General features: G+C 35.0%; 1 long non-coding RNA gene across 1 annotated transcript in view; it reads right to left on the reverse strand.

Annotated features, from left to right (window-relative positions):
• Positions 1 to 476: 476 nt before the first annotated feature.
• LOC129481819 (uncharacterized) overlaps positions 477 to 24941 on the reverse strand; it is a 42749-nt gene continuing 18284 nt past the window's right edge. The window contains exons 2-4 of the long non-coding RNA XR_010121212.1: positions 6990 to 7179; positions 4078 to 4261; positions 477 to 2599 (exon numbers count right to left, since the gene is read on the reverse strand). This is a non-coding gene — a long non-coding RNA (uncharacterized lncRNA). The remainder of the gene's footprint in view (positions 2600 to 4077; positions 4262 to 6989; positions 7180 to 24941) is intronic.

Consider the following 24941-nt stretch of genomic DNA (forward strand, 5'->3'; position numbering starts at 1 on the left):
AGAGGCTGGCATCACTATGAATTAAGTATACAATCAAGTATTCAGTGCATTTGTGCACATATATCTATAATTTTTCCATCAGATAAAATGGCTATGTGAGAAAAAAGAAAGATAGCTAGAAATCAGATCTAAATTCTAGTCAAGAAAGTGGAAAAGTCCAGGTAAGCACACAGGCTCTAAAGTCAAACTACTTCATTCTAATCTCAGCTCTGCAATTTACCAGCCCTGTGATACTTTGCTTTTCTGCTCTTCTTTTTCATCTATGTAACAGGTTTAATGATATTTCCTTTTTCACAGAGTTGTTTGAAATATCAGTTATTTAATCAATAAAATCACATAAAATAGTCTTGAAAATAGTATGTGCTCAATTAATTCTTGTTTTTACTATTGTCATTGGTTACAGAAAACAAGGACATAACTCTACTTCTTGTAACGTTAACCAAAAAATGAGATGGTAAAATAAGCAAGTACAAATATAAATAAACAAATAAATTTTATTTCCAAACAATAGTTTATTATTATCTCAGAATTCTATAGTATCAACCTTCTGCCTTAACAGTGTTTCCTTTTATTTGCTCTACTTCACTCCTATTTAATTGCCTTGTCCGAATCATAGTTTCTACTACCTTTTTACTCTCTAACCACCAAATGCTCTCACTTTCCATTTTCCTAAACTTAAATTCTGTGGCCTATCATCATAATCTTCATCTTTCACATACCCACAATTCCCATTAACATCCTCATTTTATGCAAGTGGGAAAAGTACAGGTTAAAGCCAATTATTTACTTGTTCACATCTTCTCCTCATGCAGGCGTGAGAGGACTAGTGAAAAAAAATCATTATGAATGACTTCATTTTAATTTGATCATCTCCAATAGGCCCTATACCTCTAGGGAATCCTATAATCTTTCCCTGGACTAATTACTCTTCAGTTATCTTAAATAAATATTTAAGTATCCTATTTTCTCAAACTTCCAATGTGTAGTACTGCCTCCAGACATATGGAGAAGTAAATAATTAAACGGTTTCAAAATCATAGATAGGGATTAAGACGCATCCAAATATGGGTTCCAGAACAATAGACACATTAGAAGAAGCACATAATTCAACCATCTTTGAGACTGTGTTGGAATCAACAGTCCTCTTTTGCAACTCTGGCTGCACCAACACCATTATTACTTAAAATCAAAGAATTTGATAAATGGCATCTGTACATCATAGAATATCTGAAGCTGTCATTGTTTTCTGCACCTGCAGAAGCAATCCTTGAGTGTCAGGAAAATGGCTGTTGTTTTACTTCACCTTTCCAAGTTGTTTCAAGTTTATTTAATGATCAGAATCTCATTTGAATTCCCCTCCTTCCCCACCACACACACTTCGACATTCCGTCCCCCTTACTTCTATGTCTATGAAACTTACCACATCAAATGATGTGCTGTGTGCTTTGTTCACCTTTGAATCCTCGTGCCTCAGAAGATGCAACCTGAGGCCCCTCATCTTCTGCCTTCACTGTGCACTTTTGTCTTGACTTATGGCTTCCTTCTTGACCCTGGTGTGGGAACTTGTTCTTGTGAAGGCATAGGCCTATGCAGACAGGAAGTGTGGGGGAGTTAATTCTTCATAGTGTGAACTTTTACCAGTTGGAAGCCAACTAGCTTTATTTTCCTGCAATCATACTTTTTGAATTTCACCAACTCTGCATTGTACAGGTTGAATATTGTCAATATTTTTTCATCTTTCTCCACAAACATCTGTAAATACATATAACTTTCTTTTGTTCTTCAGTTTAATAGCATGTACTCACAATTAAATGTTGTGCTTAGATCCATCAAAATTATCAAAATTCAAAGTTCAAAGAATCTTTGTGGGCAGTAGAATGTATTCCTCCTTCTTTCTAACTTCTGATAAGTCTCAAGAGATTACACAATAAACATGTTGCTCCTATGATGGTGTCAGCAGTCTCAGAAATTCATCATCTTGGTCCATTTTGTGCTTCTATAACAAAATACTTGAAACTGGGTAGCTAATAATAATCAGAAAAGTATTTCTCATAGTTTTGAAGGCTGAGAAGTTCAAGATCCAGGCTCTAGCAGGTTTGGTTGTCTAGGAAATGGTTGCTCTCTGCTTCCAAGATGGTTCCTTGTTGCTAAATCCTCCAGAGGGGGAAATGCTGTGTCCTCACATGGCAGGAGGCAGAAGCACAGCTAGAACCAAATGGTGTGTGAAGCCTCTTGTATAAGGACCTTAGTCCAACTAATGAGGGAAGAAGTCCTCATGACCTAATCACCTCCTTAAAGCATCACCTCTTAATATCATTGTATTGGACCAGGCATGGTGGCTTATGTCTGTAATCCCAGCACTTTGGGAAGCCAAGTCAGGCAGATTACTTGAGGTCATGATTTCAAGACCAGCCTGTCCAATATGGTGAACCCCATCTCTACTAAAAACTACAAAAATTAGCTGGGTTTGGTGGCACGTGCCTGTAGTCCCAGCTACTCGGGAGGCTGAGGTAGGAGAATTGCTTGAACCTCGGAGGTGGAGGTTGCAATGAGCTGAGATGGTGCCACTGCACTCCAACCTGGGTGACAGAGAAGGACTCTGTCTCAAAGAAACAAAACAAAACAAAGCAAATCATCACATTGGCAACACCTGAATTTTGGGAGGAACACATTCAAACCACAGCATTCATCTAACACTCATTGTCGTGAAAGACCCATAGAAAGTTATAATTTCTGTGAGACGAACAACACGAGCGCTATGAGTTGAATTGTGTCCCTCCCCCCAAAATTAATATGTTGAAGTCCTAATCTGTAGTACTTCAGAATGTAACTGTATTTGGAGATAAAATATTTAAGGAGCTAATTAAATTAAATTAGGGTCATTAGGGTGCAGATTTAATTTAATATGACTGGTATCCTTGTAAGAAGAGGAGATTAGATTGTAGAACACACAGACAGAGGGAGACAGTGTGAGGATACAATGAGAAAGCACACAACTGCAAGCCGAGTGGAAAAGCCTCAGGAGAAGTCAAACCTGCTGACACCGTGTTCTTAAACTTCTGGCCTCCAGAATTGTGTGAATATAATTTATGTTGTTCAAGCCATTTAATGTGCCTTATTTTGTTATGGCAGTCTCAGCAAACTAATGCAATTAGGTATTCACTAAAATACTTAGCAATCATTTAAAATATTTTTCCAGTGTTATTTTTGCATTTCATTAAGTATATTTGCCCCCTTTCCATTTAAACAAAATACCAAATAGCTAGTCTCATCAAATAAAACATTATAATTAAGTACTTTAAGAAATATCTCACCACATATATCAAACAACACACATTTAAGCTATTTTTAGAAATGCAATTAAAAAGGATATTTAACCGAGAAAATTCACTTTTGTTTAAAACTTTCAAAGTAGATAATTTTAGAATCCTTTTCTCTATTTAATGTGTTAGACTTTGGACATGAAAAATACAGTCACGCACTTCCAGTATTTTCTAACACAGTAGTTTACCTACCTCTCCAGAAATCTAAGTATGTAGATGTTGGATAACAGCTACTGGACAGAGGTGATCCTACAATTATATTAGTTCTTCATCACATTGCCTTGTCCAAATATATATATAAGCTGTTTAGAGTCTATAACAACAGGGCCTCAGTTAAATACAGAAATAAAGTGATTATATGAAGAATAATGTTTGTATCAAGATGCAAGATGTTAACAAATAATTCATCTAAAGGTTAAATTATAATCATCAATAGAATATATCCATTCTCTATAAATTTTATATTTGGAGAAATTCAAGCTAAAATAAAATATGTTTTATTGGAAAATGTGTTCAGTATACTATCCCTTAAAATTTTTAGTTGAGCTGTGTATCCTCTGTAAAAAGGTTTGAGATGCAGAACTCTTGACAATACAACCATGAAATGAGAGTTCACAAAGAATTCTACGCAGCCACCTCATCTGGCTGCCATGAGTTTCTACCTCTGGTCACAATGCTTGCCTGAGAATATTGGAATTTCTTTCTCGCTCCCTTCCAACATTCATATGATTTAATCCCATTGGTAAACTCTAACCTGGAAAGAGATTCTTGAACATGTAGCTTCTGCATTCTTCTCTTGATTACAGAGGAGACCTTGGATGCAAACGGTAGTCATGTAACTCACAAAACACAATTCTCTTTCAAGGGTTTCAATAATGTAGGTTTGCCATCAAGAGACCAGATAGTCTTTGAGAAATAGTGATACATGACATTGATCCCTGTTAAATATGCAAGGATTGTAAACATTAGTAAATAAATTGGTCTTGGTAAGTATAAAAGTCTCTGTTCTTGGAACCATGCTTAACCCTATCTCTGCCACTGTTATGACTCTGTTTATATTGGTGTGTACTGGGGTGTCCAAAAACAAATATAGTCAGAGGCTGAGGCAGGAGAATTGCTTGAACCTGGGAGGCGGAGGTTGGCAGTGAGCTGAAATTGTGCCACTGCACTCCAGTCCGGCTGACAGAGTGAGACTCCGTCTCAAAACAAACAAACAAACCAAATACAGTCAGCATATGAACAATCTGTTGTCCACTTTGTTATGTATGCTGCCTCCATATTCCTCTAACACAGTACTCCTTGTCCTTGAAGTTCCAGTACTTGTACTTACAGGCCCTGTCATCCCCATTAAGATGCTAATATATTCCCAGTCCTTCCTGCTGCTATAGCTCTTACTGTTGGTTACTCCAACTGCTAAGAACATCAATCCCAGCAGCGCACCTACTGGACCTCATTTATTATATGGTCCCTGTAATTCCAGACTGTAAAAGGGGATCCACAATGAGACTTTGGGTATCCAAATTGTAACTGGTCCAGGAATAAAGCAAAGAACCACGATTTTTATTGGGATGACTCTCATCACCCTCTTACCCTCTTCTGATTGTAGATATTAAACAGAACCTTATTTTTTACTTCTAAAGAAGGCAGCTTCCACTGTCACTACAACTCCCAGTGTCTGGCTTTCTGACTTTGCCATTTCTTATGAATTCTGTGGTTATGTGCCACCATCTGGTCTCTGTTGATCCAGGATCTCATGTTCTCCATCACTATTAACAAACTAAACCCTGTGACTACCTCTTCTACCATCAGTCCTGATCTGCAAAAGATAGCTAATCTTTTATGATGTTGGTGCCCTAATTAACAGCATATTTCTGATGATCTTAGTAAATAGTGGGTCCTCTGGGACCTCTCATATATGACAATCTTCTGGTAAGTTTCATGGCCTCACACAACCTCATTTTATCACAGCTACTTTTCTGAGCTTTTTAAAAATTCCTTCCTCTACCATCTGGCATAGAAACATATATTTAAACTTCATGCAGCATAGACGATTACATTTTCTAGGCTTCTACTTAACTGTGCAGTGAATTTGCCCTACACCCTAAGGTTGTAAACCAAATGTTAAATCTTGTGTTTCATAAAAGGCCTCTAGTTAGTGATTTATTACTTATCCAGTTTACATTCTAGGTCCCTTGACAAAGAAGTCTCAAAATATACTTTAGTCATATTTCTCTTTTAGGCCCAGCATATTGACAGATGGCTTATACTGGAAATTAATGGTAATTATTGATTAACAGCTAGGAAGCAAGGTAGGCCACATTCCTATAGGAAACATCTATTGCCCTATGAGGGAGTGACTTGTAAAGGGTCTTTTCACATGTGATATAGTTTGGCTCTGTGTTCCCACCCAAATCTCATTTGGAATTGTAATCCCCATGCGTCTACAGAGGAACCTCATGGAAGGTGATTGGATCATGGGGGCGGTTTCCCATGCTCTTCTCATGATAGTGAGGGAGTTCTCACAAGATCTGATGGTTTAAAAACGGCAGCTTCCCCTGAGTTCTCTATCTCTGTCTCTCTCCTGATACTGTATGAAGATGATGTCTGCCTCCTCTTTGCCTTCCACTATGATTGTAAGTTTCCTGAGGCCTCCCCTTGCAGAACTTTGAGAAAAATAAACCTCTTTTGTTTATAAATTACCCAGTCTTAGGTAGTATCTTTATAGCAGTGTGAAAACAGACTAATACAACATGGTAGAAACGTGAACTCTTACTTAAGAAGGGTGGGCCAAAAACATGTTGCACATATTAAATATAAACAATTTTTTTTTGAGACAGAGTCTTGCTCTGTCACTCAAGCTGGAGTGCATTGGCAGGATCTCGGCTCACTGCAACCTCTGCCTTTCGGGTTCAAGTGATTCTCCTGCCTCAGCCTCCTGAGTAGCTGGTATTATGGGCACCCGCCAACACACCTGGCTAATTTTTGAAATGTTAATAGAGACAAGGTTTCACCATGTTGGCCAGGCTGGTCTCGAACTCCTGACCTCAAGTGATCCACCCGCCTTAGCCTCCCAAAGTGCTGGGATTTCAGACATGAGCCACCACACCCAGCCAACAATTTTTTTTTAAAGGGTGAGTCAGTGTTGCAAGCTGGCATAGATATAGCATGCCATATTTTAGAGTTTCAGATTTTCTCAATTAGGACCTGATTACAGCATGACAGATCTAATTTAGCTAATCATTTCAACATATTTGGAGCTCTGTGACTCTACTAAGTCCTGTACTTGCTTCCCAGCTGTATCCTTTCTTATACTCCTTATAAGCTGTATAAGAGGCCAACTTTCATTGTTAAATATTATTTGTGCGATGGCATCAGTTTTTTTTCATCATTTCTTTGTGGTATCTCAATACACCTTAGCCTTTACAAGTTAATTTCATTATCCTAACATGCATACGCTATTCATTGCCCTGGTCCTTTCAAATGTCTAAATCATCTCACTGGGAAGAGCTTTCCCTTATATCAGGCTGTTTTCCTAGGTCACCACTGGTGAAATATTTGTAAGTTGGGTCACCACCTAGTTTCAAAAACTATCTGCATCCAACCCAACATGCTACTTAGGATGCAATATTGATTGCCATTCAGAAGGTGGTAACACAATTATTTTACCTAATCTTACCGCCAGCTTTTTCAAGCAACTTCAGTTTCCAATTGTGTCAGCTTATGTCTTCTGGGATGCACACTCCAGGATAAAATTAGAAGAGCGGTGATTTGGAGGGAGCAATGCCTATGAAATCTGAAAGAGGAGCGAGTGCAAAAATAGGCATGTCAAGTCTCAGGCTCTGAAGTAAGTTGACACCTGTGAAGGGAGAGAGAAAAGGAAGAAAGATTGGAGTAAGAAGAGCAGAGAAGCTCTGAGAGGTTTTGCCAGGTCTCCAAAGAGGTTAAGAGAAGAAAATACCCAATAAAGGAATTCCACTTTTGACAAAAACGTTTTAATTCTGTCAATCTTGCTATGCTGAGGCATTGGTTAATGGCATTTCCACTAAGAACATGTTCTTTTTTGTTTGTTTGTTTCGGCGGGAGGGGGACAGAGTCTCACTCTGTCGCCCAGGCTGGAGTGCAGTGGCGCGATCTCGGCTCGCTGCAACCTCCAGCTCCTGGGTTCAAGACATTCTGCCTCAGCCTTCCCAGTAGCTGGGATTACAGGTGCATGCCACCATTCTCAGCTAATTTTTTTGGTATATTTTTTAGTAGAAACGGGGTTTAACCGTGTTGGCCAGACTGGTCACAAACTCCTGACCTCAAGTGATCTGCCCTCCTTGACCTCCCAAAGTGCTGGGATTACATGTGTGAGCCACCATGCCAGTCCTAAGAACAAGTTCTTGACATGAATGGTGCAGTAGGTCCCCAAAGGTACAGCAGCTGAAGGACTTCAGAATGTGCATTTTTTTTTTTTTTTGAAATGAGGTTTTCCTGTGTTCCCATGGCTGGAATGCAGTGGTGCAATCATAGCTCACTGCAGTGTCAAACTCCTGGACTCAAGCAAGTGAGCCACCCACTGCATTCAGCAGTGTGCTCTCTTGATGGGAGATACAAGAAGCATACTCCACAACTGCCACACTATTAACAATATATTTTCATTGTTAGGGGCTATCATAGCGACTTTACACTTTTGATATAGCATTTATTAAAATATCAGTTTTAGTCCAATATCTTTCTTATAAACCACGCTTCTCCAATATTTGTGTTCCTTAAGAGAAGCATGCTGTTTTATATGCTGTTTGATTTATATCTGTGCTTCCTTCATTTCACATGCAAACACCTAGCACAGTAAATTGTACATACATATATATTTAGTATTATTATCCATTTGTGGAAGGATGGAAGAAAGGAAAGAAGAAAAGTAGGAAACAAGTAAAGAAGAAAGAACAAACAATGAAAGAAAGGCTAGAATATAGGTTAACCTATTTTCAAGAATTAATAATTTACCTTAAGGGAGGACAAGGCTTTCTATTTTGTTCTTACTCAATAATGAGTATCACACACATCACAAATACAATCATTATTGAGCAGTACTCATCCAGAAACTCAGGGAGGTCAGGGTGAATGATGAACTGGCACAAATGAATGTGAAAGAAAGTTTAATAATCACAGTGCAAACTTCAAAGGAATTCTCCAAACAGGAGGGCTCCTATTTAAGCTAGAACAAAACAAAGGAGGCTGAAGTGATGATGGCAGCTCTTTCGCATGGGTGTGTGTGGTTAGACGGTGGGGTTAGAATGATATTTTGCAAAGGCACAGTTTGTACGTGACTTTATCTAGTTTCAATTTACCTGTGGGTGCCATGCCAGGGAGTTGGGCTTTCTTATTGCCTTCCTTAGATGTGGAGCAGAAAAACAGAAAGCAGTCAGCAATCAAACAGAAAAAAATGGAATCATCTACTTTAGTACTCATAAATAAAGTATATTGTACAATAATCTGATATTTAACTGTATATTAAATGAATCGATTCATAAGTATAAAACTAATTACACAAACTCTATTCATAATTGTGTGTACCAATTGCACCAAGAACAGCAAAATGTACTTTTAAAGAGCCTTTAAATATGTTACTTATATATACAACTCTATGGCATCATGAATTAGATATACTTTATTAAACTATTTATAGTAAGCATTAATTACATAAACAAAACTAATAATCTTACTTGGCCCCTCAGAGCCAGAAAGGACTTGCAGAGGTGGCCTAAATGATGAAAGAATTTTGCACAGTTAACATGGAGAGTTAGTGGATGCTGCTTTTTCCCATGAAAGAGTTTTCCTTAAAAAAAAGAGACAATCTTTACGACTACATTATTTTAAAATTATATCCAAAATATTATAGTATATAATCAATAGATGTTTGAAATATTATAACTATGTTTTAATGGGAATCTTGACGAAATGTTAGGGAAGAATCCTCATGCTGAACAAGATTTTACTTCCCTTCTTAGTAACAATTTTAAGACCATACTTTCAATGCTTATAATTATGTAATAACGGTTAATAATTGGAGATGTTTATAATATTGCACGCTTTTTCTTGTTGTGTCTTCTTTTTTTGAATCATTTTTAAAGTTTGAATAGAATTCCATGCTTCTTGTCTTCTTATATCAGTGGATAATGCAAAAAAAAAGTTTTATCTATTCCGGCTCAAAGTTTATTGACATAAACTGATCCCAGATTCACACCTATGAAAAGAAAATAGTTAGGCCTCATTTTTAATCAAACCATAGAAGTAGAAAAACTATATTGTTTAAAACAAGATGTGGGCTGGGTGTGGTGGCTCAAGTCTATAATCCCAGCACTTTGGGAGGCTGAGGCAGGTAGATCATGAGGTCAAGAGATCGAGACCATCCTGGCCAAAATGATGAAACCCTGTCTCTACTAAACATACAAAAATTAGCTGGGCATGGTGGCACACACCTGTAGTCCCAGCTAGTCAGGAGGCTGAGGCAGGAGAATCGCTTCAACCCGGGAGGTGGAGGTTGCAGTGAGCCGAGATCGCGCCATTGCACTCCAGCCTGGCAACAGGGCGAGACTCCATCTCAAAAAACAAAAAAACAAAAAACAAAAACAAAATAAACAAGATGTGAATAACATGTTTGAATATCTCATGCATTTGTTTCTACTTACTTCTCATTTATAAAAATGGATTAACTTTATTTTTATTGAGCAGTGTTAGGTTTACAGAAAAATCATGTGTAGAGTACAGAGCTCCTATAATTCCCTCATACACATCCCAGCTTTCGCTAATACAAAACCTTGCATAAGTGTGGTACATTTGTTACAATTGGTGAGCCAAGTTTGATACATTATTGAGTGAGGATTATAGTATACATTAGATTTCACTCTTTATCTTGTACATTCTATGAATTTTGACAAATATATAATGACAGATATTCACTATTACAATATCATACAGTATAGTTTTACTGCCCTAAAACAATCTCCTGTGTTCCACTTATTTGTTCCTTCTTTCCTCCTCCCAAAGCCCTGGAAACCCCTGATCTTTTTACTGTCTCCATAGTTTTCTATCTCCAGAATGTCATGTAGTTGGAATCACATTATGTAGCCTCTTCGGATTGTTTTTGTTTACTTAGCAAGATGCAGTTAATTTTTCCTTATTTTTTTATAACATTATTTCTTTTTAATGATGAGTAATTCACTGTTTGTATGTACCAAAGATTATTTATCCATTGGCCTATTGAGGGACATCTTGGTTGCTCCCACATTTTTGAAATTATAAATAAGAGCATTATAAATATTTGTGGGAATGCAAGTTTGCAGTTCAGTTAGGTAAATACCATGTAGCATGAATGCCGGATAACATGGAAAGAATATGCTTAGTTTTCTAGGGAACTGCCAGACTGTCTTCCAAAGTGACTACCGTCTTGCATTTAAACTGGCGATGAATGAGAGTTCCTGTTGCTCCACATCCTCATCAACATTTTCTATCATTCATTTTTGTTTATAGAAACTATGTCTTAAGTGTGGTTCTGTTCAGGTGTTAATAGCTTCTATATTTTACACTGTTTTAAGAATAGGAAAGTATTTTCACAGAACAAACATCAAGATTTTCTAGGAATCCCCTGGGCACCCACTACTGCTGGTGTGGTCTTTGTGCTAACGGTTATTTTCTAAAACACACCACAATTCTCACATTTATCATGCTTTTCTGGGTCCAAATCTAGAAATTGTAACTGCCAATTTATATAAGAATAAGCCAAAAACTGTGATCATCTTTGAGACACTAATCGATTTTCTGGTATCAGCAATCAAAATATTATTTCTTTATAAATACTTCTAGACTATTGTCATTTCATTACTGTGATGTTTTAAAAGTTTCCTTTGTAAAATTACTAAAATTAGCCTTTAATAAATAGACTAGATTTCCAGTGTTTTATACACATGTAGAAATTTAGTTATAAAGGCTCTGAGAAGCATGTTTATAAATTACATATATGTAGAGAGGAGAGTGCTACCTTAACTGAGCAAGGTTGAATATGCCTGGGGTACAGGTGAATTCAAGACAAATCTAATCTCAGCTTTCAGGGGGTTTACATTCAGTGCAGAAAAAAGAGAAAACATTATTCACAAAACACATAACTAAAAATAGATTAGCAAAATCAGAAATTACAAATTCTTAAGGGTTGTGGAGGAACCCAAAACTAGTAAAGTAATTAAAAAATGAATTTCTTTTTTAAAATCTGGGCCCAGTGAAGTTATTTTTTCTAATTTTTTTTCAGAAATTCTTCTTTTATCATCATCATTGCCTTTTGAATGTCACAAGTCTGAGGAAGCATTAGCAAAAAACCATATCCCATCTGATGCCCAATTAGCCTAATATTCTTTTCTGCTTGTTAAATTCCTCTCATATAATTTCAGTTCTAGAACAAATATTCTTCTAATGACATTTCTTCTAAAGTTCAATTTTTGGCTGATGGATCAGAGAAAATGCATTTGAGAAAATAATGCTCATTTTGGTGAATAGTGTGTGTACATATAAAAACATAATCACAAGTGATTCTCCAGGGAATTAAAAACAGTGATTCTGCCAGGGCTTTGGGAGGAGGAAAGGAGGAACAAATATGTGGAACACAGGAGTTTTTTTAGGGCAGTAGACTCAACATATCTTTATATTATATTTTCAAATAGGAGACTCCAAGGCTCACTGCCTGACTGTTGAATATTGGAATATTTTCCTTAAAAGTTTAGATTTTTTTAAAATGACTTGAGTATAATCACTAAGCTTATAAGGCAAATATTTTAATAGCTATATTTGACAGCAAAGCAGTGCCTGGTTTAGATTATTCTTTTAAAACATAGCCTAACATGGAGTCTATATCTATAAATAATATTTATAAATTATTGATAAAGAAAAAATCTTGTTCAGTTCTTTTAGATTTCATTTATCTGTTCCCACGGAAGTGTCCTAAACTGTCTTTTTATTATTATTATTATTATTATTACTATACTTTAGGTTTTAGGGTGCATGTGCACAATGTGCAGGTTTGTTACATATGTATCCATGTGCCATGTTGGTGTGCTGCACCCATTAACTCGTCATTTAGCGTTAGGTATATCTCCTAATGCTGTCCCTCCCCCCTCCCCCCACCCCACAACAGTCCCCAGAGTGTGATGTTCCCCTTCCTGTGTCCATGTGTTCTCATTGTTCAATTCCCACCTATGAGTGAGAACATGCGGTGTTTGGTTTTTTGTCCTTGCGATAGTTTACTGAGAATGATGGTTTCCAGTTTCATCCATGTCCCTACAAAGGACATGAACTCATCATTTTTTATGGCTGCATAGTATTCCATGGTGTATATGTGCCACATTTTCTTAATCCAGTCTATCGTTGTTGGACATTTGGGTTGGTTCCAAGTCTTTGCTATTGTGAATAGTGCCCCAATAAACATATGTGTGCATGTGTCTTTATAGCAGCATGATTTATAGTCCTTTGGGTATATACCCAGTAATGGGACGGCTGGGTCAAATGGTATTTCTAGCTCTAGATCCCTGAGGAATCACCACACTGACTTCCACAATGGTTGAACTAGTTTACAGTCCCACCAACAGTGTAAAAGTGTTCCTATTTCTCCTCATCCTCTCCAGCACCTGTTGTTTCTCACTTTTTAATGATGGCCATTCTAACTGGTGTGAGATGGTATCTCATTGTGGTTTTGATTTGCATTTCTCTGATGGCCAGTGATGATGAGCATTTTTGCATGTGTTTTTTGGCTGCATAAACGTCTTCTTTTGAGAAGTGTCTGTTCATTTCCTTTGCCCACTTTTTAATGGGTTTTTTTTTTCTTATAAATTTGTTTGAGTTCATTGTAGATTCTGGATATTAGCCCTTTGTCAGATGAGTAGGTTGCGAAAATTTTCTCCCATTTTGTAGGTTGCCTGTTCACTCTGATGGTAGTTTCTTTTGCTGTGCAGAAGCTCTTTAGTTTAATTAGATCCCCTTTGTCAATTTTGGCTTTTGTTGCCATTGCTTTTGGTGTTTTAGACATGAAGTCCTTGCCCACGCCTATGTCCTGAATGGTATTGCCTAGGTTTTCTTCTAGGGTTCTCTTTATGGAAATGATGTGCTGGAATTGATTCTGTATACCTCAAGCTTCCATTTACTATAGCTACATTCTGAATGTAAACAACCTGCCCAATTAATGCCTGTGTGTTAGAAATAAAGGCAGTAGAGTAGTAATTCTTAGTAAAATTTCATGGTATATGTTTTCCCACCCAGGAAGGTGAACAACTTTCAGTACCACTGAATCTGACAAGAAAATGGCTATGATGGTCATGTGTGCCATGGTTTTTTTTTTTTCCTCCTTTCCAGCTTTCCTGTCTTTTAACATTTCATAGTGGGAGCTGGCCATCTTACCCCAATGAATGGGGAGAAATATCTTTCTAAATTGTTGACATAGCAGTTGTATTAATAAAATGTTTTAAAAGTATTTTGGTATATATTTTTTGCCTAAAAATATTTAGTAGGGCTTACTTGTTAAATAGAATTTCTGAGTTATTCCAAAAATGTCTTGAAGCAAGATATTATCACATAACTGAAAAAAGTTTCACAGTGACATCCCACAACAGAATAGTACACCGAGAAAGATTCTATTGAGTAATGCTTTTTAAAATATAGCATTTTAGTCAGCTTGGTTAGACATTGCCCTAAAGCATGCCAATGCTTTTCATTTGTTATAAAAACATTCTGGTTACTGAGAAGCAGTTTAGTCATGGAAGAGATACTTTTTTTTTTTTTTTTTTTTTTTTTGAGAAGGAGTCTTGCTCTTTCACCCAGGTTGAAGTGCAGTGGCATGATCTCGGCTCACTGCAGGCTCCGCCCCCTGGGGTTCACGCCATTCTCCTGCCTCAGCCTCCTGCATTGCTGGGACTACAGGCACCCGCCACCTCGCCTGGCTAATTTTTTTTTTTTTTTTGTATTTTTAGTAGAGACAGGGTTTCACCGTGTTAGCCAGGATGGTCTCGATCTCCTGACCTCGTGATCTGCCCGCCTCGGCCTCCCAAAGTGCTGGGATTACAGGCGTGAGCCACCGCAAGCTGAGATACTTTTAAAGTATATTAGGAACAGAACATTGTTAATTCCTCCCATAATTTTGCTTGTTTTTGCCTCAGACATGAGAAATTGTATTGTTTGGAAATAATATAGTGTTTTGCCCTTAAATTTTGGTAATTTTCCACTAGAAATCAGTTTGCCATTCAAATAGACATTATAAATATTATGGTTTTATATAATTAATATCATTAAAGACTATTTTATTCAAATAATTTATAGAAAAAGAAAATAAGGGTTTATTAATAACATTAATTGATAGTTCTATTATGAAGCTATCTATCATCTATTTATTTGTATCTATGTATACTTGTATTTTTTTGAGTAGTATCTTCATCTGAATCTGTTAGTTTCCTCCATTTCAACTGATTTTACTCTCATCCAACACACTATTATTCTTCTATTTACTCTTTTATATTATTTAGTTTAGTATCTTTTCTCCCTAAATTAGTGTTTCACGCTTCCTTCCCTAGATCTGCCTCATGTATTCTCCACCCAAATAATATCACCTCTAGTAAAACACAAACCTGATAATATCACCAAGGAACTTCAGACTATCTTTGTGCTTCCCATTGCTCTTAGTCTAAAGATCTACATTTTTTATACTCTTACAAAAACCCTGCACATCCTGGTTTCTCATCCTGAATTTCATTTTATTCCATACATCCCCTTTTTTTAGTGATTTTGCTACTTGTCTACCTGTAGTTCCTGGAACAAGAAAAGCATTTACCCAGTGCTCTCCCTCCACTGTATGCACATCAGTAAAGTGCTCACACGTGGAGGTTGCACAGCTGTGTCTAGAGCGTTCCTGCAGCCGTAGCATACCTAAACATCAGAGAGAACTGACGGGAAAAAAAGTACAATCCATGGCCCCAGGTGAGGCACTGTTGGGTTGCAACAGTGTTAGTGAGACTTGAAAAAGCCTCCGGCACAAAGTGGGTGCCTCAGCAGGGGCTGAAATAAACGAGCACAGAGCAGAACAATTGTATGTGGTACCAGAAGTGTCCCAAACAATGGGGATAATAACAGTACTTACCTCATAGTATCAGTGTAAGGAATGACTCGGTTGATATAACAAGATATAATAACAATCGATAATAAGATATAATTTAAAAGGCAACATCGGCCTTATCGTTAAAGCTAAGTCAGTGTTAGACATTTTAATTACATAATTTGCCATTTCTACTAATTTGTTTATCAACTTCTTTTTTATTTATAATTGACTTCTGGAATATACATATATATAATATTCTGGACATTAAAACTGATTATTTAGATGATGGAAATATTTTTCATAAGTTGTTAATTTATGCTACAAATTTTTATATGGTTTATTTTACATTATGATATAAATGCATCCATTCTTTTCTGATTGAGCTTTTTAGAATGTTTTCTAATATTTTAGGCATGTACCATGTTTTAAAAATATTCCTCTAATTTTCCTCTCTTTTTTATTCTTATTTCATTTATAATTTATTCTTATGATATAAGGTGGGTAATAATTTGACTTTTTTTATATGGAAATCGAATTTGGGCAATACCAGTTCTTGAAGAATACATTTTTATCAATTAATATTGAATGTGACTTATGTTATTTAGCAAAGTGTCAGAGACTTTGGTTTATATGGAAGTAGCTATTTTGCTCCATTGATGCCTGTATATTAGTCCTGTTCCAATGTCAGTTTGCAAAATATTGTTTCTTTTTTAAAATAATTACCATATTGCCTCAGCTGTATCTTTTGAAGATATTTTAAACCAGTTTATCAGGTACCATTGTTTGAAATGATTGGATTTACAGATTTATTTCTGGATAATTGTATCTTGCCATTACTGACCCTTTTCATTCTTAAACATAGCATATCCTTCAATTTATTTGAATGATTTTTAACGTGCTGCAAAGAAATACTCTGATTTCTCTGCAAAGAAATCACTTGAGTTTTTGATCCCAAGTAGTGCCTATCTAATTCACATGCATTTTGTCACTGCAATGCTAAAAGCTTACTTTGAGGGTTCTGATTTCAAGACAACTGGGAAATCTGGTATGTGCAGTACAGTTTTGATTGAGACACTTAACTTTATTTGTTCCAAATAGTAAGCGTCCCTGATGATCTTTATTGTTGTCATTAAAAGAAGAAAATCCACTCCACATCATTGATTTCCTTTTTGTATGTTTTACTTGTAGGCATGGTTTAACTGAACTGTCTCTCTTAAATTTACTAATGTAACTGGTTAATTTAATGCCTTTTCCTCCTCATATTAAATACATTCCTCCTGTGATCAATACTTTTCTCAGTAGTCATATTCCATTTTAGAGGGTTACTTTAGCCTACTTTTTATTATAGTTTGGAAAAAGAACTTTATCCTGTAGTTCAGAACAAACAATGTAGGTTAAGAGTGTAGAGAGGTTGAAGAGAGAAATGAAGAGAAAGGAAGATAACCCTCTTCTATGATTTTCATCAGTTTCTTTTCCTACAATTTCCAAGTTGAGCCAAGTTTCCAAGTTCTTAGGGCTGACGTATTAATGGTGTACGTTAATAACCTTGGTTGGCTTCTTTAGTTGTATTGAAAGGTGGTTGAAGAGCTTCTTACCTGAGACAGTTTGTTCTACTGGGTTTTTATTTTTGGTTCAGTTAGTACAACCAGGACACACTAACACAGAGTAAAAGTAGGTCTTAGCAAAGGAATACTTAGAGGCTTCCTTATATCACATTTCCTCAAATCTAGGGTTTCAAAATCCTGGCTCAATTTCATAGTTTAGCCTTCTACAGGGAACAGTTCTGATAAGATTCAGTGCTACTAAAGTCTGAATTCTTCTTGAGAGTAAAGCATGTCAAAATTAATTCTGTTTTCCAGTGTACCTCTTTCATTTTCAATATAAAATCAAAACAATTTTTTTCTCCAGGGAAAAAGGAGGACAGAAATCGATAACACTTTATTTGAAAAGCAAAAAGAAAAGATATATTTTCTATGACCACTCAAAGTTTGATTCTTAAAACTGTCAATAAGCTCTAGCTAATCTGTTAAATGGAACTATTAACTTTTTGGATAAAGTTACCATCCATACGAGTACCAAGCCTTATATAATTTTTGTAAAATGTCTACATTACTGAAGAAAAATTTCTATTTTCTTCAACATCTTAATAGATTTATACCCATAAGAATCATCATTTAATTATTATAAATGGTTTTAAGGTCTATTTGATAATGACATGAAAAAAATGTTATACATTTATTTATGATTGCTTATTGTCTTGGATAGGATTAGCTACGTATGGTGTCTCAGGCAGAGTTTAGTAAGGGATTTGTAAGGGGATTTAACCCCAGGCAATTGTGAGAGCCAGTTAAGCAGTCTCTGTAAGAATGTTGTCTTCCTAGTATACAGTCCCACCAACAGTGTAAAAGTGTTCCTATTTCTCCACATCCTCTCCAGCACCTGTTGTTTCCTGACTTTTTAATGATGGCCATTCTAACTGGTGTGAGATGGTATCTCATTGTGGTTTTGATTTGCATTTCTCTGATGGCCAGTGATGATGAGCATTTTTTCATGTGCTTTTTGGTTGCATAAATGTCTTCTTTTGAGAAGTGTCTGTTCATTTCCTTCACCCACTTTTTAATGGGGTTGTTTTTTTTTTCTTGTAAATTTGTTTGAGTTCATTGTAGAATCTGGATATCAGCCCTTTGTCAGATGAGTAGATTGCGAAAATTTTCTCCCATTTTGTAGGTTGCCTGTTCACTCTGATGGTAGTTTCTTTTGCTGTGCAGAAGCTCTTTAGTTTAATTGGATCCCATTTGTCAATTTTGGCTTTTGTTGCCATTTCTTTTGGTGTTTTAGACATGAAGTCCTTGCCCACGCCTATGTCCTGAATGGTATTGCCTAGGTTTTCTTCTAGGGTTTTTATGGTTTTAGGTCTAACATGTAAGTAAAATGGTTCAACCATTGTGGAAGTCAGTGTGGCGATTCCTCAGGGATCTAGAACTAGAAATACCATTTGACCCAGCCATCCCATTACTGGGTATATACCCAAAGGACTATAAATCATGCTGCTATAAAGACACATGCACACGTATGTTTATTGCGGCACTATTCACAATAGCAAAGAGTTGGAACCAACCCAAATGTCCAACAACGATAGACTGGATTAAGAAAATGTGGCACATATACACCATGGAATACTATGCAGCCATAAAAAATGATGAGTTCATGTCCTTTGTAGGGACATGGATGAAACTGGAAAACATCATTCTCAGTAAACTATCGTAAGGACAAAAAACCAAACACTGCATGTTCTCAACCATAGGTGGGAATTGAACAATGAGAACACATGGACACAGGAAGGGGAACATCACACTCTGGGGACTGTCATGGGGTGGGTGGAGGGGGGAGGGACAGCATTAGGAGATATACCTAATGCTAAATGATGAGTTAATGGGTGCAACAAACCAACATGGCACATGGATACATATGTAACAAACCTGCACATTGTGCACATGTACCCTAAAACCTAAATTATAATAATAAAAAAATAAAAAAAGAATGTTGTCTTCCTGTCTGATTGATGGTAAAGCTCAAATATCATAGGGCAAGCATTTGGGACAGGAAGATAAGACATATGCATGACCAGAGCAAGAACAAGCTGGCACCCACAAGTGTGAGCTGCAGCCCACAGATATAGGCGAACACTCCTTTAATTCTCATCTCATTGCCTCTGACCTGAGTAGGGTAGGGGCCCTGAATAAGCCCAAGGCCATTTATCATGGAGCCAATGCATGCACACAGACACACACACACACACACACACAAACACACACACACAGAGAGAGAGAGAGAGAGAGAGAGAAAGCTTGAAGAAGCTGAAGAAAGATCCAGTAAAGACTTAGAAACTAATGATAAAATATTGTGATCAGCCTCAGATCATATTTTAGCATTCATTTGCTAAGTGAATGGAATGATTATAAAACAAATGTCTCATTTGCCACTAGAAAAGGAATTAATTGCATAATAATGGACTCAATTATATTGCTTGTCTCACTGTCTTCCCATTTTCCATTTGGGCAGCATCTCATATATTTTATTTATATCCTCTTCTGGTATGCAAAATAGTTTGATCTGCTAGCATTGTGATCTCTGTGTTGTTTTTGTTTACAATTCAGCTTTTCAGCATCCATCAAAGGCAAAAAGGAGGCATAAAAGCAGAGGTTAGAAAACGTGTTTGCCTTAGGTATTGGTTTTCACATTCACTGTTTGTTTTTCAGTTTAATGGAGTGTTTCCTTTTTAATGGTTCAATTCATTGTTGCTTCAAATAACACCACTTATAAAATCAGTGAGAATGTTTTATTTTTCCTGTCAACAATTGATGTAAAGGGCTAGGGTTTAGTTTCTATCATATGTATTATGATTTGTCTTTTATACTTCTTTTATCATTATCTGATATGTTATGTATTTATATATTTGTTAATTTATCACTTGCCTTCTTACACTAAGTGGTGAGCTCAAAGTCAGCAAAGAGTTTTCAGATGTGTTCACTATACTGTACTCGGGCCTGTCATCAAGATGACAATAATTACTTATTGAATGAAAGTGGTGTTAAATAAAACATATTATTGCTTCAAAAAGTATCTCAGAAAAACTGAGATGGTATTATAGTTTCAAATTATATGCTTAAAAATGTATGTGCTGATTTTAGCAAGGAATGTTTTACATCATCAATATAAAGTAATGTTAATACATGATACATAGATATATACCAATTTCTACCACAAATTCCCATTTACTGCTTTAAAGTTTCATTTTTTAATATAAGATTACTATATATTTCCACTTAAGAAAAAAAGCCCAGTACTTAACTGAATACAAATTACCAAAGTGTGACATTTCAAAAAGCATTACATTACGTGATATATCCCAATGTCGATTATCTGAAGATTTTTAACATTGAAATATCTATATATTAGTGTTAAATAATGCAACACATGGAAACGTAGGAATATTGAATTTCAATATTTAAATTTTGATATTTCTGTTTATCAATATCTGCTGCTGCTCCTTGGGAAATTTTACCTCACTACACCAATAAAATTAGGCTAAATTCCATAACTTGAATCCTTCCAAATAATTCTTATTGATATTTCCTTAGTGATTACATGTATTAAATAATTTAGATATATGTGACTTTTCAATAAGAACATGATATACCTTTGCTTTTTTTTGATGTTTCAATTAAATTGTAATGCTATTACAGATCATGCACATCTTGTAAAAATTATTTTTTCTAAGTATGTTACTTTTTATTTTAATGGAATGAAATTTGGTTTACATATTTTGAGAAGTTATTGTTTAAAATAATATTCAATATTTTGCTACATTTTTAAAGAAACTGTTTTTTTCTAGTTTCGTGATTAACATTTTATTTTTTTGAAATATTTCAGACATCATTTATTTTCCCTAGAATTTATAAAGATATTTTGTTAAGGCCTAATAAATGATTCATTGTTATGTCCGTTCCATAAAAACCAAAAACAGTGTTTTGTTTTACTATTTCATGTAGATACATAAATATACACACACATATGTATGTGTGTGTATATATATACATACATATGTGTGTGTGTATATATATACATACATATGTGTGTGTGTATATATATACATATGTGTGTGTGTATATATATACATACATATGTGTGTATATATATACACACATATGTATGTGTGTGTGTGTGTGTATATATATATAGATGTATATATAAAATATATTCCTGGAATAGTAAAACAAAACTATATTTATGTGTGTACATATACTCTCTAGCAATATGTATATGTATATATACTCTCTACCAATATGTATCATATTCTCTCTACTAATGATCCAGTAACATCCATGCATATACTAGGTTAAGTATGTCCCTCCAATGATTCTTCTGTTAACAATAACAAAATTTAAAGACATGATTTTTTAATTAAAATGTTTATCTAGAAAATACATAATGCTAGATACAGATATTTATAAACTTGTATTTATATGTAAGCCAAATATATATTATATATATCTGTCTTAATAATTATTGTCAATTTTTAATTGTTTTAATTGATTCTATGGACTGAGAATAGCAAATCAAAGTGTTACACTTGAATGTGTTTCTGTTCCTTGAAAATGGAAACCATTTTACACTAAAAAACTTTTATGTTGTTCTAGCATGCCTAGGTTTTGTGGTATAAATTTTCCAAGTTACTGGTCACTGACTCTTCAGGGAGGTTTACCATCTCATTGGTTTGTATGTTGAAGTGTCAATTGTATTTTGTTTGTTTTCTTTCTTGTTAGCTCATATTTAAACAGAAATTATTTAGTTATATTAGGACTTTTTTCAGTCTGTTGTTTGGAGCTTATAAACATTTCTGTGCAGTTAGAAGCTCAGAATCATTGGAAATAAGAGAGCAAGCTACTAAGGGAAATAATGAAAGCCCACTACTCTGTAATTCATTGAGTCATTCATTTTGCATTTTCTCAAAATCTTTGCTGGTCTTTAACTTCAAGTACAGAGAATGGGAGATTTTTCTATTCCGGTGAGAAACTGATATATTTTCGAAATCTCGAATAGTGCACTGGTTGAGACATCTTAGTTTCATACTTCATTTCCTTGTCTTGAATAATTTCTAAATGTTTCTCACCTGCAGTTTGCATTCTTCCCTGCTCTCCACTACAAGTGGAGTAAAGGTGTTTGTTGTCTGCTTTTAATGTTTCTATTTTAATGATTGTTTTATTAGATCATTTTATTAGAAGTTCAGGAAAGAAGAGAGCTAATAACATGAACCTGAATGGTTGTGATGTAACAGGCATTTGATGAATATCTTCTGTATAATATTCTGTTATGATGAATGGAAGATAATTTTGTCCTGATTTCTATACCTTATTGATGGCTTTTGGTTCACCTTTGCTCCCTGCATCTTCTCTCTACCAGTGATCTGGTAACATCCATGAATATACTATATATATATTTATGAACAAGAAAGTGTTCCTTCTTGGTACTACTTAGATCACAGTTGTGGATGATTTAGTTAATCTCAAGGCTTGCCATTACCAAAATGATATAAATATAAATATATGTATATATATATATACACATATATAACTTTTATATGTATATATTTACATATATAATATATTTTAGGTTATATAAATATATTTTGTTAAGGCCTAATAAATGATTCATTGTTATGTCTGTTTAGGTTTTATATATATATATATATATATATATAATATATTATATATGTAAATATATATGGGATATGTAAATATATATGAATACATGCATATATATACTCTAACCTTTGGCAAAAGAAGAAGATAAGGAGTTGCTTTCTCTTTTACTCATTTACTAGATGATAGAAGGGAAATCTCAGTGTAATTGATATTTATTTCCAGTTCTCTCTACAGGTTCTAAGTAAATTTTATTTTTAGGTTGATATATTTAAGACATTTTTGAAAAGCTTAAAATTAATGAGCTTTTAAATTTAAGATATATGCAAAAATAACTTTCAAGTAAACATGTATTAAATTATTTTCTATTTCACATATGCTTTGTATAATCAAATTGGTAAAAGTTTCTTTTGCTTTTAGGATTGATGAAAACACTCTAAACAGAAAAAGCTACATCATTTTGCTGGCTTAACGGGGACAATTCACAGCGCACATCAGCAGAAAGTGACAATTTTATTTTTACGACTAATGTGATACTCAAAACAACATATAAAAATTCACAGAAAGTTAAATTTATAGTTATCTGCTCAACTGATTAATGCCACAATAAGTGCATTAAAAACGGGGAATTAAGAGCATATTTACATTTATATGCTAAATAAAGCCAATGCATAGGTGTGGTTAAAATAATCAGAACATTGTCATCTCCTTGTTATTGGCTGACTCTAAATTAAAACAATAAAAATGTAAAAAAAGAAACCAACATTCCACCTAGGAAACAAACAAAAAGAAATGTCACAGTTTTCCAAAATATTTTCTCTTTTTTCTTTTCTTTTTTTTTTTTCCACAAATAATGCATGTTTATTGGGAAAATTCAAATTATAGCAAAAAGGCCAAAAAAGGTAAAAATTACTTAAACTCCCGTGAATCAGAAATGACCGTGGTCAATACATTGATGGAACATCTTACAAGACATCTCTTTATGCACATACACACACACGCACACACACACGCACGCACACACACATAAATAGCTGATACTGAATAAGCACTTACTTTATACAAAGTACAGAGCGACAAAAAAAAAAAAAAAAAAAAACTTCTGAGAGTTGGAAACCCACACAGGCTGTAGGAATATGTGCATTCACAACAGCTAGTTCTTTAATGGCTTGTGCCTTAGTTTCTTCCTTTATAAAAAGGAGAATGATAATGTTGGTAACCATGACTACATTGTAAGGTTATCGTAGCATTTCTTTTTTCTTTTTTAACTTCCTTTTCAACTATGTTATGTGTCTCATTTTTCCATCTTTATTTTCTAAAATCAATACTAAACAATTAAATTAGAATATACAGATTTTTTAACATTAAACGAGACATTTTTAAATAATTAATAAGAAAGAGCTAGTTTCTCACTACAGGAACAAATTCTGAAGTATTAATCCCAAAAGACTGAACTATGTTGAAGTTACTTACTAGTAGTATTGAAGAATAAAGCTAGGTTAAATTTATAACCACACTAGTCAATTGCTACAAATATTAATGTTAGCTGAAATCTGAGTCTTATTAATTTAAACCTAGATTAGCTAACTTTTTATTGTAGCTACAGTGAATTACCCAGGGAGCTGAACTTTTACACTAGCTTAATAATACCAAAGTCGTACATCCAATAAGTGTCACTGTATTTGTCCATTCTCACACATCCAATAAGTGTCACTGTATTTGTCCATTCTCACACATCCAATAAGTGTCACTGTATTTGTCCATTCTCACACATCCAATAAGTGTCACTGTATTTGTCCATTCTCACACATCCAATAAGTGTCACTGTATTTGTCCATTCTCACACATCCAATAAGTGTCACTGTATTTTTCCATTCTCACACTGCTATAAAGGACTAACTGAGACTAGGTAATTTACAAAGAAAAGAGGTTTAATGGCTCACAGTTAGCAGACTGTATAGGACGCATGGCTTGGGGAGGCCTCAGAAAACTTACAATCATGGTGAAAGGCAAAGAGAAAGGAGGCATTTCTTATATGGCTGGAGAAGGCGAAAGAGAGAGTGAAGGGGGAGGTGCTACACATTTTTAAACAAGCAGATCTCCTGAAAATTCACTCATCATAATAAGAACAGCAAGGGGGACATTTGCTCCCATGATCCAATCATCTCCCAACAGGTCCCACCCCCAACGCAGGGGATTGCGATTCAACATGAGATTTGGGTGAGCCAAACCATATCAGTTACATTTTTGTTTTATATAAAAGCTATACAGGACTGTTCTACTTTAAAATCAAGAAAATATAAACAA

This window comes from Symphalangus syndactylus, chromosome 5 (assembly GCF_028878055.3).
Source record: "Symphalangus syndactylus isolate Jambi chromosome 5, NHGRI_mSymSyn1-v2.1_pri, whole genome shotgun sequence".
Taxonomy (NCBI): domain Eukaryota; kingdom Metazoa; phylum Chordata; class Mammalia; order Primates; family Hylobatidae; genus Symphalangus; species Symphalangus syndactylus.